The 20,165-nt window shown below is 39.2% G+C and overlaps 1 long non-coding RNA gene across 1 annotated transcript; it reads left to right on the top strand.

The window, feature by feature from the left end:
- The first annotated feature begins 6,385 nt into the window (after window positions 1–6,385).
- LOC127059174 (uncharacterized) lies at window positions 6,386–19,852 on the top strand. Its single transcript, XR_007776728.1, has 3 exons — window positions 6,386–6,570; window positions 9,983–10,100; window positions 17,302–19,852. It is a non-coding gene; the product is annotated as an uncharacterized LOC127059174 (long non-coding RNA).
- Window positions 19,853–20,165: the final 313 nt, after the last annotated feature.

Raw genomic sequence — 20,165 nt, 5'->3', positions numbered from 1 at the left:
ACTCGCTGTGGAAATAGTTAAAATCTGTTCCCCACACAGTCTGAGCTTTATAGCAGATGCAGGGATTCTTGAAACTTGGGAACAGCTTGAGAAAAAACTCCTCAGGAGATAGTTGAAATGTTAAGTGTCCAGGCTCAGTTTCACAAAGGTGTTTAAGATTTAACCCTCCAGAGACTAAATTCCCTCTAAGACCAAAGGGAAGTACCCCTGTAGGTTTTAGTTTTTCAGATATCATTGTGAATTTGACCTCTAGCATCTATAAAGCCTCCTGTTGAGTGGCATAAAATGTTTCCACTCTCCAGAGATTAGGCATATTGGTTAGCTACACTAATCCCCATCTGTCATGGAAAAAAAAAAAAAAGAAAGAAAAAAAAAAATAGAAGTAACTGAGATCCATAGCTGGAAAGCAACTGTCTCTCCTGTGCTATAGTAACTTGCTGCTTTGCTGGACCATCAGACCTTGGAGGTTTGCCACATCTCCTGTTTTCTCATGAATGGGACACTGACAGCAGTTGAGATGCTCATATTGCCCAAGCTCTCCTGACATGAGAACTGTGCAGTGATTACAGATGAAGGGTGTTGGTTACATCTGTTTCAGGGCTGCTCCACTCTCTCTGCTAACAAGCTGAACTGCCTCAGGCCAGTTCCCTGTTGTTTGTGGCACTCCTACCTTTTCTCACACTTGCTCAAGAGGCAATGCACTGATATTTGTTCAGCGTGGAGCTTGGCTGCCAAGCATGTCTTTATCAGCTCATGTCACCAGCTGGATCAGCTGGACAGCAGGCTAGAAGGGAGAGATGTGGTTGTGGTGCACTTCGAATGCTATTAAATGCACAAAGGCTTAGAAGGTTTTAGCTTTGCAGTTTTGAAGATCACATATCTTGTTAAGGTATAATGATTCCTTCTTAAGGAATTTTTAACATATTTCCTCTTTGAAGGACTGGGTATATTCTCTCCTGTGGAAGTGCTATACCATGTTTTAATAGTTTTTACTTAAATTTTAAGACAGTCTTGAACGTGATAGATTTATATTTATATTTTCACTCAAATGCCACAGATTTCTTGTACACGTCCCTCTTTTAAAAAACTCAGATTGAAAAGACGAGGGATCAAAAGTCTACATCCCCAGTCTTATTGAATGAGTCCATGGGCCAAAACCAGAACAGAAAGTGAATGTCATTAAGAAAAAAATGAGAGCAGAAATAACATGTGAAAGTATGGAGAAAAACCAATTTATGGAACATATTCATAAGCATCTTGACTTATTTGATGTACTTTATCTCTTTAGATGTTTTTAAAAAAAATTTTGGGGAAGACAAAGTTTCATCTTGTGGCACAGTGAAAACGGTGGATGTTGAGCTGCTGGGACCTTTGCTTCTCATAAATGGCCAATCTTGGGGCTCCAGTAAAGTTTTGATGCTGTCTCAGCTCCTTTCTGCCTCCTTTTGTTGTGTTTGGATAGCATCTCCTGCAGAAAGGGGAAAGCATGCTAGTCAAGGAGGTGGCCACATGCCTCATGTGGCCTCAGTTCCGCAGAGTCCATTGCCCTTGTGGGACATTTGTCACCCAGCCTCACATGTGGGATAAAAGAAATGAGCCTTTCAAGTGAACTTTCCCATCTTTTCAACTCTCACCTTATTCCCAGCCATCACAGCCAGGCAATATTGAGTTCTACAGTCCTGAATGCAGTCTTCAGCAATCTCTGGTTTTATGGCAGGGCCAGGATATCTCAGTTTGGTCTTAATTTTAATTTTTAGGCCCTCACTAGGTCCCAGCTTATTTTATTCTTGTTTTTTTCTGCGTGGGATTACAGTGCCTCTGCTGTCAAAATTACTAATAGACCCCTGAGGCAGAAAATGTTTCTTCTGTAATGATACGTACTGTGCTACTTCACATCTGGAGTGCTGCAGGGCCACTATTTTGGCTACCTCTCACTTTGCTGGGGAGTGAGATGGAAAAATGACTGTCTTTCCTGGTATACCTTTAACATACTTTAGTTTAGTTTACATTAAATACCCAGGAGTGAGGACAGAATGACAGCTACTGTACTGTGTGAGCTGCCCAGAGGTAGACTCTGTTAATACAGAAGTTAGACAGTGTGACAGATAGATGGGAGATAAGCAAAAGGCTATTATCCCAAGGTAAAGTTATTTCAACATACTGCCAATAACCCCTACTTATAATTTGGATGAGAGGTGGGAGAGGCATGACTTCAGCTGAGATCCTTTGACTGCCATCTACACCTTTCAGTGAGGCTCTGACACTTTATCAAAGAAAGGGGAAAAAAAAAGAAAGATCAGTCTTTGTATTCTGGGCAGATGTCCAATAAGAAACTCCAGCAGAAGATTAAAGTATTTAACATGAAAGGGAGATCTAGTGCAATGTGTAATATCCAGCAGTTCTAAAAATAAGCATGTTTGTCAAGTCTGCAACAATCAGGCTGATTGCTAGCCTTGACAGCATGACATACAGCTCACAATCTGGCACAGGGGAAAAATGTGACTCAAATATCTTCACAGACAAGCTGGCCTTTGCATTTACAAGAGAAGGACTGCACAACAGCTCTGGCCCAGCATGCCAAGAGCCTCTCCCCACCTGTGACACCCCATTCCTGAGGAGCTCAGGAGGAGGTGGAAGGCAGTTTCTGAGGGGGATTTAACAAAAACGGCTCCCTGATATTGCAGGTCTGACCAGACCCTTCTAGTGGTCATTAGAGAGGGGGTCCTTGGTCTGTCTGCTGGAGTGCTACCCATGTTGATGGGTAGCTTGTTCAGACTGCCATCAGGAGAAGGGAAAAGATAAGCCAAGAGAGGTGATGACTTTTCAGCAACCAGCGGCTGAGCAGGGGGCAGGACCATCCTCCACCCCAAAGCACAGAACAGGTAACTGACCAGAAAAAGGGCTGTACCCAGCAAATGACTAAGTGTGTGCTGATTGATTTCACAGTGTACTTCCTTTAGAAGGCCAAGTTTTCCCCTGGGAGCAAGAAAGCAGCACTACACCAAATCCAACAATGGGGGTGCATTTTGGGAGTAGAAAAGACACGTAACTTGACCACAGCTCTGAAGGAAGCTGAAGTTCAGAGCAGGATTCACATATGGAATTGCTATCTTCCCACTTCTAAGCATGCTGAAGGAAGATTAAATATATGTTCAGGATATGGACAAACTTTTAGTCCATGCTCAGAAAACTTCTGTTATTTATGGCCAGAAATCTAAAAAGTGGCACACAGAGGAATTCAATTTGCTTCCTGGGAAGAAGCTGCTGTCTTTGGGCTCCAAGTGGTACCTCTGCAGCAGTGCTCTGCTCCTGGACCAGCCCCTGCTTCTCTGGGGGGGCATCAATGCACAGACAGTCCTCTTGCAGGGACTGACCTCCAGTCAGAACTGAACTGGGACCAGAAGCAAACTATATGCCCTAATGAAGAAGTCCTCAGACAGTAAGCATGTGTTCTTTTTAAGAAGCATGATCAAGCTGTTTTTTTCTTGAAGGGAAAAAGGTTTTAAAATCTGCTTCAGCTTTCAGCTCTTCCTAACTAGGAATGTAATAGGACACTCAGTGCTTTCTGTGAGCCTGGGACCTGCAGTGAAGTCTCTGGGTATGAAACTCTAACACCGGGCTCCTTGTCTTTCCTGGCTAGCCTTACTGATCACTCCTTGAGTCCTACATTTGCAAATCACTCCTTTCATTTCCAAGTGTCCTTCTGATTCCCTTCGAGGCACAGGTTTTCTTTTACTTATTTTTACTTTCCAGTAAGCCAAACACTAAAATCTAAACGTGAACATAACGTTAACCTTGCTGTGCCCTATTAGTGGCCAAAAGAGCAGCCACATGAATTACATAGCTAATGTTCTTCTAGAACCTCATTAAAATCCAGGACAGATGAATGCAGATGCTCACATGACCAGAACTGCAGGCATTTGCAGCCTTTCACATTAACAAAATTCCGGAGTACTTTATTAAAACATTGCAACTTCACTCTCTCCCCAACACACCTCTGGGGTCTGTGAGCCTGAGGAAAGAAAGCATCAGGCAACAGAACTATTTCTGGTTCTGGCAGGCATCCTCTGTTCCCAGATGAAGACTTTGATTCCTGTAGCTTTTTTTCTTATTTTAAATGCAGAACTTATGACTTCATGCTTTCTTCCTGGGGCTAAGTAGTGCTGGCTCATACCCGTTACTGCACATCACATTCTGGAGTAAATAACTCATCATGTGCTATTCCTGTGAAAATAAAGGATAAGCTCCTGACTCCTGTCATCTGGGACAGGTCCTGGTTTTATAGCAATTCACTATCTTTGGAAAAATACAAACATTTTAGGGAAAGACCGCCACAAATAGCTGGCTTAGTGTCTCACAGTTCATCCCCAGGGCTGGACTGGATGGGGAACACCCAGTTTCCCTTACCAGAGGTCAAACCAGAGTTCATTGCTTCTTAACTGCTCCTATGCCAGTCCACAAGGCTGTTGAGAGCCTACTGCATCTCTGAGGGATCCTATGGGAATTGTTCTATCCTTGCTGTAGAAACATTGGATATGTTGGGTCCATTAAATGATTTGAAATAGTTCAGAAAGTTTAAGTAATGAGAAATGACCTTCTGGCAGTGTTTTGAGTGAGGACTGGGAAAGTGTCCCCATATACAAACATGTCCAAACTGTTGCTGTTTTCTGGGAAAGCCTTGTCCAATTTATCTTTGTAAGGTAAGCAATTAGTTAAATACTATAATTTATGTGCTTACTCACCCATAAGTGTGAATTACAATTCCTTGCCTCCTTGACCCTAAAAAGATATGTCTGGGTTTAAGGACTCTAATTCAGCTGGTATTTTACTCACAGACACATCAGCATTTCTTGCATGACAGGGTAAGGGTTCATTACCTCTGGAAAGCAAATCCAAACCCCTTCCTAGGAACAGATCCAAGCCTGCTCTAGCCATGCTCCAGGAACCCCTGTCTGAGCATCCAAAAGCCACTGCTGATTGAATCCACCATCAGCAATGTGGTTTTTGAGATCCCAGTTGCTACCCTGGGCTCATCAGGAGGACTGGCACGCAAAACTTTCAGGAGGGAAAGAAATATCCTGTTTTCTTCTGGTTTCAACACTACTGTGTGATGTGTAGGAGGCAGGAAAGCATATCCAGAAACCAGCAAAGCTGGAAGAACAGCCAAAACTTTCATGAGCAAGGTTCCCACTGTCAGCTGAGCAAAGGCACTAATGTTTCCTGAATGCATTATTTCTGACATATAAAAATGTCTGGCTTTAAAAAAGTTCAGTAAAGCTTGGCTCTATAACTGTTGGTATGAACTTTTCTATTGATTTCAGCAGACCTAGAATTTTATATAGACTCACAAATCATCTTTAAAAATCCACCAATTTAAGCTTAGTCCAAAATGTTTTTATGTTCAGGTTTATGATAGAGGATGGAAGACCACACTGCTAGTTTAAGCTGAGTCAAATGCTGAAAGCTCTTTCACATTTGAGACATGATACTTGGGAATAGGATGACAGCCTGTACCATTTCACTCTTTAGTAGCACATCATAGAGCAAGTGCCACCTGTTAGGAAAGCTGTCAGCACTCTCTTCGGTGGAAGGGCGATCGAACAATGAAAAATGCTTCTCTGATCCAGTCAGGATTTATGATTACATGCTGCTGAGCACATTTTGGGGTTAACTGTAGGAAAACATACAAACATGAATGCATCTGTCAACATCACTGACCGTGGCCCCTGAGCTGGCAAATTTATTTTTTCCTTCTTTTGCCTGTGACATATTTTGATTGCAAATATTTTATTCCTGATCTCTGCACAAAGTTTCCTCTTCCATAGAATTTCTTTTGATCACCTCTTTCACACACCCCATTACTGACTTACCCCAAATCTACACGAAGGAGAATGTGTCCAAACTCACCAGGATGAAGTCAGGTTTTTTTCCCAGTTACTCCTCTCCTCCCCAGTTGCTAAAGATTAGGAGAACCAGTTTCTAACCAAGCTGTGTAGGCAGGAGACCTGAGAGGGACTGGAGGCCATTTCTTTTTGCAGAAGTGTCTGGGAGGATCATGCTCTGTTTAAACAAGCCTTCTTGCTTCATAAAAAGGATGCATATGGCTGGCTTCTGTTATTCTACACTGCCTTAGCTTAAGGAGAATATTTTTTTCTCTCTCACTGGTAAATAAATTTTGCAAGTCCCCTGAAGGCTTGGGGTGAGTTGTGCCAGATGAACCTTGTTTGCTAGGATACTTAGCACAATTACCATAGAACACCGTGTTTTTTTGTTTTGTTATGACAACATTTTGCATACGTACAAGCAACTCACTGTAGTAATCCAGAGCCTGAGGACTTCACTCTGTGCTTAAGGTTTGTTTCTGTTTGTTTAGATAAGCATTTAAGGCAAAGCAAAATGGAAATTTCAGCATCTGATCAGGTTCTGGCAAGTATCTCAGGGAGTTGTGTGGCAAACCAAGGAGGAGACTGCAGAGGTGCATTTCTACCCCATCACTGTCATGCTTGGAGAAGTGAGGAGGGTTAAAATGAAGGTGACAGAAGAAACTACTGCTCAAGGACTTGGAAACAGGTGAGCCCTTAGAGTTATCTAGGTTCTCCCCAATGTCCTTAGTTATTCCTATGATTGCAGGCATTGAGATAATAAGGTCTTTTTGCAGGTTCAGGATGGAGCTCATGCCAGATTGTCCGTGTCTCTCTTGTATTTGGTGATCTAGCATGGAACTTCACGTGCCTGGGATGAAGACAGAAAACCCTCAGAAACAATAATACCACTTGCATTGGGTTTTATTTTGTGCCTAATCTCAGGCACAGGGAAATTTTACTTCACTTTCACCTTTGTGAAAATGTCACAAAATAAAATTTTAAAGCCAATTTTATTTGTTACTAACATTTGGATTTTAGGAATACTAGATTTTATACAGAGTTAGGAAGTACATATACGGAGTATCAAAGCACTTAAACCAGATAGAGCACTGCTGCTGCTTTGTAACATTTTCTTTTATTTTGACTGGGTTTGCAACTTATAGGTATACAAAATCTATCTTTTTAAACAAATTCAGAATACAAAAGCTTCAAAGTTCTTTTCAAGATTTATTTTTTTTTAATGTATCCCTATGGAAAACTCTATCAAAATGCCACATTTGTTTTTCCATTATTAAACATTTGCTTACATTAGAAGATGAGTCTGTTAAAAAGTTTATGAAGCTGAAGCAGTTCTTATATTAATGTTGAATTTTTTAAGGGGTGAATTCTTATTGATAGAAACTGGCATGCCAACATGCCACCAACTGCAGCTGACAGTCTCATCCTGAATCCAGTCTCCTAACTTGAAAGAGTATAAATATATTCAAAAAACAGTTAGAAAAAAAATCATCCATAAAAGACCATCAAGAACATTTCCATAAAAAAGATGTAAGTTCTTAGGTTGTCCTTATAGCATGGATTTCTTGGTACTAAGAGGTTTTGCTGAGTAAAAATATGCTTGTCCTGTTCTGATAATATTCTCTAATCATTAGGTGCCAGACACTGAGCAAGCCTGGATTGAGCTATGTGAATTCTTGGTCTCACACAGTTCTGTCTGAATTTTATTTTACTTCTTCAAAACTAACAACATGCTAGCTGTCATCAGTCACACAGTTCTTTATATGGTAGAGACTACTGTACTTCTCAGATTTTCAAATGAAGACATGTTTAACTTTATCTACATATATTTTGTGACATATAAAACGTGTGGTGCAAAATATTGCTGTGCCTAATTTTTGTAAAATATCCATTTAAGATACAACAACTGACTTCAGTCATGAAAAAAAAGCATTTAAAATGTCTATGCTCTGACTTGCTTTTGCACAAGGAATCACATGCCACAGATGCACATTTTGTTTTCAACTACAAATTTCAGACTTTTTTTTTTTCTCCCTGCGAGGCATACTGAGCTACCACTGCTGAGTGGTGCAGAGGATTTAGCAGGCACAGTTAGAAAAGAACCCCCTGGAAATCCCATCAGTGTGTCAAGACTGATGTTATTGATGTATATGGGGAGACTTCTCATTCCAACCCCTGCTGCTCCTTTAGAAACCCAGAGGATTGTTAACATGGTTAGAGAGAGTTCATGAACTCTGCTCTGTATGAATGCAAAGTATCTGGAACATTGATATGGAAGTGAAGACTCTCCTGCCTTTGTTTCTATTCATGTTCCTTTACATAATATTTTAATGATTAAGAACCACATTTAGCCCTCTGATATGCCTACTGATTCCTCTGAAGTCACCTGATTGTTACCAAACACAGAATTTAGTCACGAATTTTGTAAAAATAAAGTGATAAAATTCCCACCTCTTCCAGCTTCATGTATCTTTCAAACAAAACCATCTCCTTTGGCTACTGCCACCTATTGTTGATTCCACTAGAAAGAAAAAGAGAAAAGGAAGCTTAGAAGACACAGCACAGCCCTGTGGATGTGACTTTTGTGCTGGATGCATAAATATAGGGTAAGTTCCTTGCAGGGCACTTTTACCAGTGCTGCATAGTGCAGCAGGCAGGTGAAAGGACTGATCCCCTCTGGCATGCCCCGAGTGCAGTGTGCACCACTGAGGTGGTCATGAGGAAAATGTGAAGCACAGAATTAATTACAGCAGCCATTCATTGATCTACGCACCTGAGCCTCACTCAGGAGAACTTAAGGTTTATGCTGGACTTGGTTCAGCTCCTTCCTGGATGCCACTCTGCCACCAGCTGCCTTCACTGCCTTCCCTCCCTCTCCTGCAGAGGGTCAGATCTTGTCAGACTGGGTCCCATTCTTCACCTGAGACATGCTCTCACATCATGGGCCAGCACCAAGTGCTGCCTGAGAGCTTCTGGAAGGGAGGAAGTTCTGTGCTAGAGCCTCACAGACACTTCTTGAACTACCTGTTTATCTATTTGCAAGCATAGCTGAGATGCCCCCCCACCATTTTTTTTTTTTTAATATAGCTTTCTCTTTTTGACAGCTTGGACTCTTTTATATTCGGTGGGTCAAATTCTAAGGAGTATAAAATTGATTTAGCTTGCATACAAAAGGTCATCTTACACTGTGCTCTGAATTTTAATTTCTTGGTACTTCAAAGTTACAGGATGAGTTATGAACTGTACAATAGCTACTAAATAATTTTAAACACCTTTTAGCTATAACTGATACAATGTTTACAGCTAGCGTGCAATTAAGAAAACTGGTTGACACAGTTCTAGGCTGGTAGGTCACTTTGGGAGAGTAGATATATGCTGCATCAGGAGCCTATTTTTTACCAGGGGTTTGTTCAGAGTAATAGCTGGGGCAGTAATTTAATTTCCACAGCTATCATCCTGATTAACTTCTGAAAGATGATGAGATGGAGCACACACATGTAGAAAAGAGGCGTTCTTGACTGTCCTCTCTACCCTACCTTCTCATTTTGCTGGCTCTCTTCATGTGTTTAGGTATGGGGAAGTTTAAATAAAAGGTTTTAGCCCGAGACTGTAACAAAATACAGTGATTTAAGATTTGATGGCTGGTGAACATGGTATTTAACGTAACCTGATACCACATTTTCTCTGCAGTAAAGAAAATAAGTAAGAGGTTTATTGACAGTGGCTTATGGACAGAGTAGTTTGTTCAAAACAAATGCTAAAACAACAAGAAGCCTTCTGCTGCTGCCACCACTGAAGCCACAAGCAAACAGCTCTTATCTTGGAACTGAAGTCTGACTAAACACACTGCCTTTATACATCTACAGTGTGTGTGGCCAGAAGAATGCAGAGCAATATTGCCATTTCTGGTTACCTTTGCCTAACAACAGCCACAACACTTTTATGTTTTTATTCTTTTTTCACTAGACATGTATCCAATGGCACACTCTCTTGAAGCGTATACTTCTACAGAAATAAAACACATTTCAGCCAGCTACATTTTGCCACTAAACATAACATTTCTCTGCTTCAACTGTCAATGATCCTGTCATTTTTTCCAGAGTGTTGTATGATATTGTGCTTCTGGGTCCTGCTACAACAAGTGAAGTTAGGAATTCCCTTCTCAGAGTGAAGCCTTCATTGCTGATGGCTGTATCGACATGGAGATGATGGCTGAAGGTAATATGTATTGAAGGCACATCAGTCTGTTGAGATTGGTGATAGTAATTCCTGAAATGCTAAAAGTAATCCTAAATTTTTCAATATTTTTTCATGTTAGGACAGGCTTCATTGGAAGATAGCATAATTTAAAGAGTTCAGGTGTGAATTTAGCTTTGTTTTATATGTCTTTTAGACATGGGAGTACACTGCAGATTCCTGAATTTTTCCTTGTATCCAGGTCTTTTTGCTTGGTGAAGTGAGTGGAAAAGGCATCAGAGTCAGATGTGGCTGTAGGCTGTGTGGAATTTCTGTTCTTAGCACAGCCCATACGCTCCCATGTGAGCTCCTGGTATGCAAGTCTGCAGCAAAGCCCAGGCTCAGCTCTCCTAGTACTTGAAATGCTTCATTAGTCTCCAAGAAAGAAGAACCTACTGCTTCTGGCTGCCTAGGCAGACAGCTAAAAAGGAGAGATAAGATATCATAAGAAGGATGCAGGTTCATTGAGGATGTGGTTTCATTACATGTTTGCCAGCAGGAACATGAAACAGAAACCTCAGTTGCGCAGAAGGCTGTGAGTGCAGAGAGACACTGGAAGGGACCTTGGCCTCTGTTTTTCCTTCATCTGAAGGTGAAAGTACCACTGAGATCAGTGGCTTATGACTGACTATTGTTACTATCCTTTGTCATTAAAAATGTGAGGTCTTCATTTATATACTATAACCTTCCTGGCTGTGGTGCAACTTTGGGGACCATCTTCAAAGGAATAGCCTTTTGAGAGGAAACTGTTGATCCCTGTGTATTCTCTTCACAGCTCAGGAAGCAAACCCTGCATTTTCTCATCAAGCAGGAATATAAATGATCATTTCTGCTGCTGATGCACAAATCATGAGCATCATGTAGCAACATGTATTCACGTGCTCTTGCTTGCTGCCTGGACAGGAATCACCCCTTCAATACACTTGAATGTCCCAGATATTTGTTTTACCAGCTTCTGGCCATTTGGTGGTCAGCAAATCAAGGGTGAAGAAAAAGGGTTTAGCTGTTTTATTGATGAATATATGATTGTTAACTTACAAAATTAAATAACATAACAAAATGTTCAGTGGTTTGGAACTTTGAAATATAACTTTTATGCAAGTCTTTATTTCAATTTCTGATCAATAATTCTCAGAAGATGGCTTCATTTTTATTGCCAAGAGCTGTGTTTTTATGAAGACTGTTTTCTTCAAAATAACCAGTGGTTCTGATGATTTATATCTATTTTTAAACACAACATCTTAGTATGCAATTTACCTTATTATGGATGTCTGTCACTCATGCTTCAGTCCAGTGGAATTACTGGTGAAACTATGACTCATAAAATTAGTTGTGAACAAAAATTCAATAACAGCAAAGTTAATTACATGTTTACAAGAGTATAAACTTACAGTTTGATCAATATGTAAATTCTGACCTTCAATGGTCTTTTCAGCCTTCTTTTAAGCTTTTAGTCTTGCAAAGATTAACTTAACTGCCTAGAACTTCCTTTTATGAAGTTACCAGAATATGAGAATGAAGAACTTAAAATGGTGACTTTATATTTTTCAAAAACTCTAAAAAATACAAACTGTTGATGTTGTGAGTACTCATTCCTCTTACTAAATAGCAAGTAGTGTTAAACTATTGAGCAGTAGTGTTAAACTGTTATATATTTATTAAGAAGAATAGCTACTTAACATTTTTTATATTTATTTTTGTATAAATGATGTGATTAGCTATATTAACACAGCATTCTTGAAACACACTGTTTGAGACTCCTGTCAAAAGTGAGGAGCTCTGTATAAGGGATGGTTGTTGAATCAAAGCACTTTTGAAGTTATTTGTTTCCCAGGGTCTGCCAAATAAGTCTTTATAAACTGACCAAATTACTATTTTCTATCTATATTTCCTAAAGAGCATCTAAAGACATTGGTGCACTTGATTTTATGCTGCTTTTCCTAGGGAACCCATTGCTCTTGCAGATTAAACATGTATATAATATGTATAACATGTATATAATTCCCTATTTAACATTGCTTTTGGATGGTAGTAAGCTTGATGCATAGAAGCTTTATTCAGGCCAGCCAAGAAAATATGTTTTTGGACAGATAACTTTCTGGTTAAACTCTAATCTGACTTTGGAATGACACATTGTTGGAGTGAACAATTTGCAGAATATTGCCAGCTGCACCACAAAAATTTTCTGAGAAGGACATTGTTTCTATCTAGACATTCATCATTTGTGTGTTTGCTTGCCTGGTTTTGTGTGTTATATTTCTGTCCTCAGAGCCAGCAGGGAGTTGCAATGGGACAGAAACTGAAGGAAGTTCTAGCTCAGACATGAATATATCCTATTGTGTAATATGAAGCTGTTATTTTTCTGAAGGATTTGTGGTTGCAAATCAAACCACAAGCCTGAAGCAATTAGATGCTTTCTAGCATTTTCAGACTAAATGGCTTCTAAAGCAGAATGTGTTCTGGTTCAGCACTTAGGCAGCTCTTAGAAAATGAAGTAGGTTCCTTGGTGGACACAGAAAGGATTGACTTTAAAATAATCTGCAGAATTTCATTCAATGTTTTAAAATGTTTATTTTCTCAGGAAGATTATAGCTCTGATTTGTAGTAAGAGAGAACTTTGTTTGGGAGGTGTGAAATCTTATGGCTTACCCAGCTGTAACTTTTGCTTCTGCAGCTTCCCTCCATGTCCTACCTTCCCACCATACTTAGACCAACCAAAAGCCCTAAATGTTCCTTCTCTCCTTTTTGGCAGGCTTTGTCAGTGTGTTAGAGCAGAAGTCCTGGCCCAGGAAGTTTTACTACTTCATTTTTAAACAGCTATGAGAAAATACTTTTCCTGCTGGTTTAAACTGATATCCTCAGATAGTGTCAGTGTTACCTCTGATGCTGCCAGTGTTACTTACCTCAATGCCTTATGAAGTTAAGTCCCTGGTTTCTTGTTAAGGTAACTGAATTACAGAAGAGAATAAAATTACCAAACGTTGTAATTTGCTTTAGTATCCACAATCATTTCAGTCCTGACTAAAGGGGAAATAATGTTGCATGGGAATAGCATTTTAAATGTACAAATTCAGAACATCACACACATCACAGGATCGTAGGTGGTCATGGAAAGCTTACTCTAGTATCCAAACCAAGGGGTGCTCTTTAGAAGGAAGTATAGTTTTCATGATCTGGAGCATACCTCTTCCTCAGCACTGGGGACATACCTGGGAACCAAAGAACCCAAGCAGCATGCATGAGGTATGTGAAACCTTGCAGAACTGGCTGCAGCATTTCTGTTGGTGAAAAAGCCAGAGCTGTGTTGTGACTCACTGCTGGAGTAGAAAGCTGAGTGCATTTTGCATGGTGCTTGTGAGATAAGGCTAAAAAAGGTTTGGTAACATAGAATTAAAAAATATTTTGTCCTTGTTACTGCAATCTAATTATGATGCTGAAACAAAAAAGGGACTGCAAAGTATCAGGCAACACACAAGAAGTGAACCTAGTGAGAATTACTTGGTCATTGAAATCTAAAAGTCAGGAAGGTTTCGATCTTTGGGCTCACCTATAATTTGTGCACCATAAATGTAGACTGAAGTCGTTAGGGACTTTGTAATGACAGTGCTGTCTATAACAGTATCATCAAGCAAGACATTGGCATAAATCATTGGCACTTTGCAAAGTGTCACTTCTGTCAACCTCCCAGTGATGTGATCTTTAGTCTTTCAAATCTATAGACTGGCATTTGGATCCGCTAAGCACCTAACATCTTGTCTTGCATATTAAAGCTGCTTTAGCCAATATCTAAATGCTGAAGTAATGCCTGCTTAAAAATATTTTTGAATTATTTGCATAATATAATCCCACTATTTTAAAGCTTTCCTTTAAGGCATAGCTGTACAGTCTGTCCTCTGTTGATGGATTCACAACTACCTTAATCAATAATAAAAAAATTGTATTAATTGAGGCAAGCAGCCCCATAAAATGAGTAAATAGATGTTAAGAAAAAAATAGATACTAAAATAATCCCAGTCTATAAAATACTTTCAAAGAAATGCTACAAAGATTAAAGCTTTTCAGTTTGAAATTGTTTCAGATGATATACAAGTTTTTGTTATGGATAGAAATTGTGTTGTATGGGTTGAATATGTAGACTAAATAACATAGGTAGATTTAATAACATCTTAAAGTGGACAGCAAGCAAACTCTCTTTTGCCTCTGCAATGAACTTCAAACCAGAACTCAGTAATGTGGCACCTCACTGGACAATACTGAATTCCTGTTGGAATGATCTTGCTTTACCTCTGGGTGAGCTTTTAAAGATGATGTATTGCTAGATGTGTAAGCACTTCTGGGTGTGTTCCCAACCCTGGATGTCTGTTAGTGCAACTGATAAATTGTTACACAGTCCCTGGTATGGTCTTGTTCCCTGACTGTCTCAAGAACACTGATTGTACAGATGTTTTTGTGATGGCTGCCTGAAGCTACTCGAAAGCATGTGCAGAATTTGCAGGTGTCCTTATGACTAAACCGGGATGACAAACCATAGTTGCTCCTTTATACTCTTCCAATCCTTTCTCAAGCTATTACTGCCCAGGGTTGTGTTTTGTATGAGATTTTAGAAGGTTTTTCTCTTGGATTATGGGTATATTTGTTGTATGTTAGGAGCCCTTCTAGTCTGTGCCAAAGCCAATCTGACGGATACAACCTACCACGTAATTAAAAAGATGTCGCCATTGCATTAGCATAAACAATTTCAGTCAAAGGCACAAAATCATACTTGCCACAAATAAAATTACACGTAGCTCTATGAAATTCAACAATTTCATGACTATCCATACCCAAGACTACACTAGCATACTCACAGTCTAGAAGATATGTGAATATTACATTGTTTGGAAAGGGCTGTATTAGACAAGCAGATGTCATTCTCTTGTCCACTGAACTCTGGAAGTTTTTGGACTACTTCTAAAATGTCTATACAAGGTGACTAAAACCAGACCTGTTTTTCATTACATTTAGGTATTTATTGAAAAAATTGAAGAGGTTATATTGAAGACAATGAGGCATAGCAATTATAAGCATATTCAAATTCAGGTTGAGTTTTAAGAAATATACAGCTGTTTAGATTTTACAAAGGCCTTTCAAAATTCTGGTGTAGTAGCTGTAACATTTCATTTGTTAGCAAAAGACAAATCTGAAAGTATTATTTAGAATATTGTGGTGTATATGAGCTCTTTGATGAGCTGAAGTCCTATTGTTCTATACTCTTTGTCCAGGCATAACATAAGTTTGGTCTATAGTTACTATCACAACCGAAGTAGACAGTAAAAGAATGGCAACAATCTCACAAAAACTTTGCACCAGAGAAAATCACAGATGGATGACCCTACACATTGATTTTACTGTGTTTTTGATTGCCAAAGGTAATAAATGAGTAACATAGCCAGGTTGTATTGATAAGTTTGAAGCAAAATGGTTACAGCTGGACATGAATAAACAAACACGCTCAGAGTTGATAGATTTATACCTCTTTTAGCATAAAAGCTGCCATATCATTCTAGATATGTTGAAGCCTTCAGTGTCTAGCTTGGAAAAGCTCTTTTATAGGCAAGAGGGAAGAATAAGTCTCTACATTACAAGCCTTTAATGATCAGAAGTACAAGCAATAGACGTAGTTCCTTATTTCAAAGACTAGAAGATCTTCTAAAATTAACTTGGAAATACAGTAAGAACATCATCCATCATCCACCTGAAACTCAAAGGAGAAGACCCAATTCCACCATTGTTATTCAATGTTAACATATTCATAGTATATCCCCTAGATTTCTTTTTATGTCTGTGTCTTCAAGCTGGGTGAAGTCATGGCTTTCTGTAAATACCAGGAAGGAAAACTGAACTAGTACTTGCATTTCTGCTTTGTCTGTTTTTTGTTTTGTCTGTAACCTCAAAAATTAGTAGTTTCACTTTTACGTAACTTTTTCTACCATGCTATGGTAAGTAATGAGGGATGAGACAATATGTGTGTACCTAAAGGGATAAGAATGTGTGTATTTAAAGGGATAAGGAGAAAGAATTAAAAAAAAAAATTCCAGCAGGTGTTTGACTAGTAATTAGAAACAAAAGAAGAAATCATTTACTGTGAAATTAATGCCTGTCTTGCCATACGCTTTATGGGGTCAGAATTTTCTTCCCTAGAATGGGGACAAAAGTAAAAAATATAATTGCACAAATCATAATAAATTCAGGCTTAAATCTGGAAAATAAAGAGCTGATACTTCAACTCCATTTCTAGTCTCTCCTTAGCTAGATATTTTATCTAACCAATCAGAAGCAAAAGACAAGCTCTCTAGATTTCATACTTAATATTTCATTGCCTTGAATAAATTTATTATATCTAAAGCATGGGCAGAGGAAGGGTCTTGACAGGAAAAAAAAAACCATCAAAGCCACCCTCCCCTGGTACTCCAGCTCTTCCTTGTAATAGACTCTGCATGAAAAGAGCTAAATGATTTCTACAGATACTGAGGTCAGTGAGATAAATTCTCTCTCTTACATTGTGCCACTATAGCATAACTGCTGAAGCCATTTAAGTCAGACCAGTGGAAAACTAGTCTAAATGAAAATGGGTCTGTCTCAGGAAGGAGGCAGGAAGCTCAGCAACCCAAGAAAATGCTGTATCTTCTACAGCATAGCTTCTTGGCAGAAGGGAGAAGTTCCACTTCCTTTCAGGTTTATATGTGCTCTCCCACTTAACCCAGAATAAGATTTCCCCCCATGTGTAACAGCACTTCATGCATAATTGCTGCACACCTAGAAAAACCTAACTACATGAATTCAGTGCTGGGACACATGGAGTGGGGGGTAGCCTTATGTCACTACAGGCATAAACTTCTTCTAGACAGAGCCTGGATCTCTTTGTAGTCCTCAGATGGACAAGCCCTCTCTGTGGTATTTCATCTGTCTGCAGAGAACTTTAGTTACTGATGGGTGTGGGCACACTTGAGAGCATGACTGCTTGTTTTCTCTCTCCCTTTCTGCCTAGTTTCCCCTCTTTTGAGATTTATCTGCCTACAAAATACACTGAGGTTTCCTGCATCTTTTTATCAGTCTATTGTTTCAATCCTTTCAATCTATTTCTACTTTCTCAGTTGTTCTGATACAGACAATTCCTCTCTCTGCTCTTCTCTTTTGTTTCCAGGACAAGAATTTGGAGAAGCAGCATCAGCAATTGGCCCTTCCCAACATCCAAGATTCAGCTGGCCTGGAAGAAGAAGACAACAGTAATAATTAGTAACTTCAGTAACTTTGGGCATAACAGTAGGTGATAAATGTTAAGAGGTCAATTACCAAGGCAGCTAATTTAACAGGTTGCTGTGCTGCTTCCCCTTTCTGGGATCTTCACTGAGCTCTTACTGATTTTCAGGAAATAGGGCCTGGCTTTCCCAAGATTTTTAAAAATAACTGTTGTTATTTAATCAAGTCTTTAAACCCTTGTACCAGTTCTAATACAAGGTATCATTGCTTCACTTATGATTTACCAGGAAGGCTGACTACCTGGGATATAGTTGACAGCAATGATTCATCCCTTTAAGTGCCTGGTCCTAAGTGGGACATAGCTGTAGCAAAATAATATATTCTTATTTCCTTTCCTGCTGTCTCTGTCACCATCAAAATATTCTTTCTCACAGCAATTCATAAGGAGCTTTCACCTGATATGAATTTTATACCTGATATTATTTGTGTTGCTCTGTATGTCCCAGTCCTTTTGTACATTTTGTCAATATAGCTGAAAGTGCTTCAAGCCTGGATGTCACAATGTATTTGTAGAACAACATAACCTGTGCTGGTCAGGACTGCAGGGTGCTACTGCTGTAGTTAATTGACTAGCTTGACTCTTTAGTAGTAAATTGGGTTTTGTACTAAGTCATTCGCAGGACTGACACATCTGAAGGAGTGGAAAATTCCTTTGATCTAGCCATTGCAATCAAAATAGAGCAGAAGATAAATTAAAAAATCTGTTACATAGTTTAAAATTATAAATCATAATTGTGAATGCTGACTTTTAAAATGCAAAGATGGTAAGGGGTACTCGTGCTTCCTAAAGTTTCAGGAAATGGTTCTTCAGCTCTGCTTCAAGTATTACTTACCCTTTACAACTAGTATCTGGTAAAGGAGCTTTGAAAAGTGTTTGCATCCTCAGTAACTTATCAGAAAACACGTGTAAAAATACTCAGAGACAATGCACACAACTGTTCCTTATGGACCTACGATGACAATATGTATCAAACACTCAGCACATATCTAGGCAGCAGCTAAAGTTCAGCTACTCAACTTTAACCCCCAAGAGCAGGTCAACAGGAAAAAGGAATGCATGTTAAAGCTCACACCGATGTTAAGTGAGATTCCTTCAATGGGGCTTGAACTCCTACTCGAGATATCAGCAGCAGGGCTGAGTGCCTTGGAATGCAAATCGAGCTTGTTACTCAGCATCACAGGAGTCATAAAAGTTCTACATCAAAGATGCAGATACAGGCTGAATTTTATCCAAGGGAGATTTCACCACCTACCCAACGGCCAGCTTCCAGTCTGAGACAGTGGCAGGGAATACTTTGAACTAGTAGTGCTGGTTAGACTCCCTCTGACTTCACAAATACTTTATCATTGTTTGCTCCACTAAATTAACAACAGAAGTGCAAGGTCTTGGAACACAGACCTCATGAAATGCTCTCAAAGATGAAAATCCTTGCACCTTACAACCTGCATTGTTACTGAATGATCTTTCATTTTGAGTCTTTCATGTACAACTACAAAAAAAGGAATAAAGTTTCTGAGTGTTGCCAGATGATAATGAAATAATGAACTGTACAATTCTACTGATCATGAGATGACTCCAAACTCTAGTGATTAGTTTAATTTAACCACCTGGCTACATCTTCAAGCATAGCAAAAAAAAACCCAACCAACCAATCACAAAAATCCACCAGGGGCACATGTATGAGAATAGTACATGTAACAAAAATGCTTCAGTTTTTGTTGCTCATTGTTCAAAGTTCAAAGCACATGAAAGGGCCCAGCAAAGAGCCACAGTGTTCACATTTTATTCACCTCTTAAATTAGGGGGAAGGATGTACCAAGGAAGTGAAGAAATTCAGATAAATTGAGGGGATATAAAGTGAAGCAATAAAATTCAAAATAGTGGTCATTTGCATAAACTCAGGTGTATTACTGTTAGTAGATCAAACAATTGAATGAAAGAGAAAATAAAACCATGCAACCAAAGACACACAAAGAATTAAAACAAAGAGAATGGAACAATGGATTTTTTTTGTGGTACTGGCCACACAGGCTGTAAGTTATGAACAAGACCAATAAAAACAAGATCCAGCAGTTTGGACTCTTTTTTTTCATTCTTGCAATGAAGATGAAAGGAGAGATACATCAATCAGTTTTCCTCTTGAATTCTGGAAGGTTTTAAGATACTGCAGAGCAGAGTGAGGTACAAAACTGCAGACAACAGACAGGTGAACAGGAACGTTCATGAGGAAAAAAGATCTGCACATTTGGTCTTCTATTTCAACCATTTCTTTTTTTTTTTTTTTTTACTGCTTGTCTTTATATTGTTTTTGATGAGAGGACTTTACCTGCTGTTTCCTTCCGTGCCATAATCCGTATGTCTCCATCTAAGGTGTGAACTCGACCCTTGGTGCTGGTTCACCCTTTGGTGGAGGCTGTCCTGCCATCATCCACACACAACAGTGAGCACCACTACACAGCTGGCCCTAATAGAGCAAATAAAACCATGGGCAGTCTGAATGTGTGTAAAATCTGTCCTCACCCAAGGAAGATGTTTTATTCTGTGCAGTTGTTTCCTGGCGAATCTCTGTGCTCTTCTTCTTCTACAATATTCGTTAACACAAGTCACTTGTACAGTAAATATTTATTTAACTTTAAGATTTATATAGTGTCTTTCCCTACAGCATCTAGGTGGTATTTGCAGAAATTAAAAGCATAAGTTATATGAAGCTTTCAATAGTGTTTTGCATTAAATTGCTACTGTTGTCA

This window comes from Serinus canaria, chromosome 2, assembly GCF_022539315.1.
Source record: "Serinus canaria isolate serCan28SL12 chromosome 2, serCan2020, whole genome shotgun sequence".
NCBI lineage: Eukaryota > Metazoa > Chordata > Aves > Passeriformes > Fringillidae > Serinus > Serinus canaria.
This window is presented reverse-complemented; position numbering and strand designations above follow the sequence as displayed.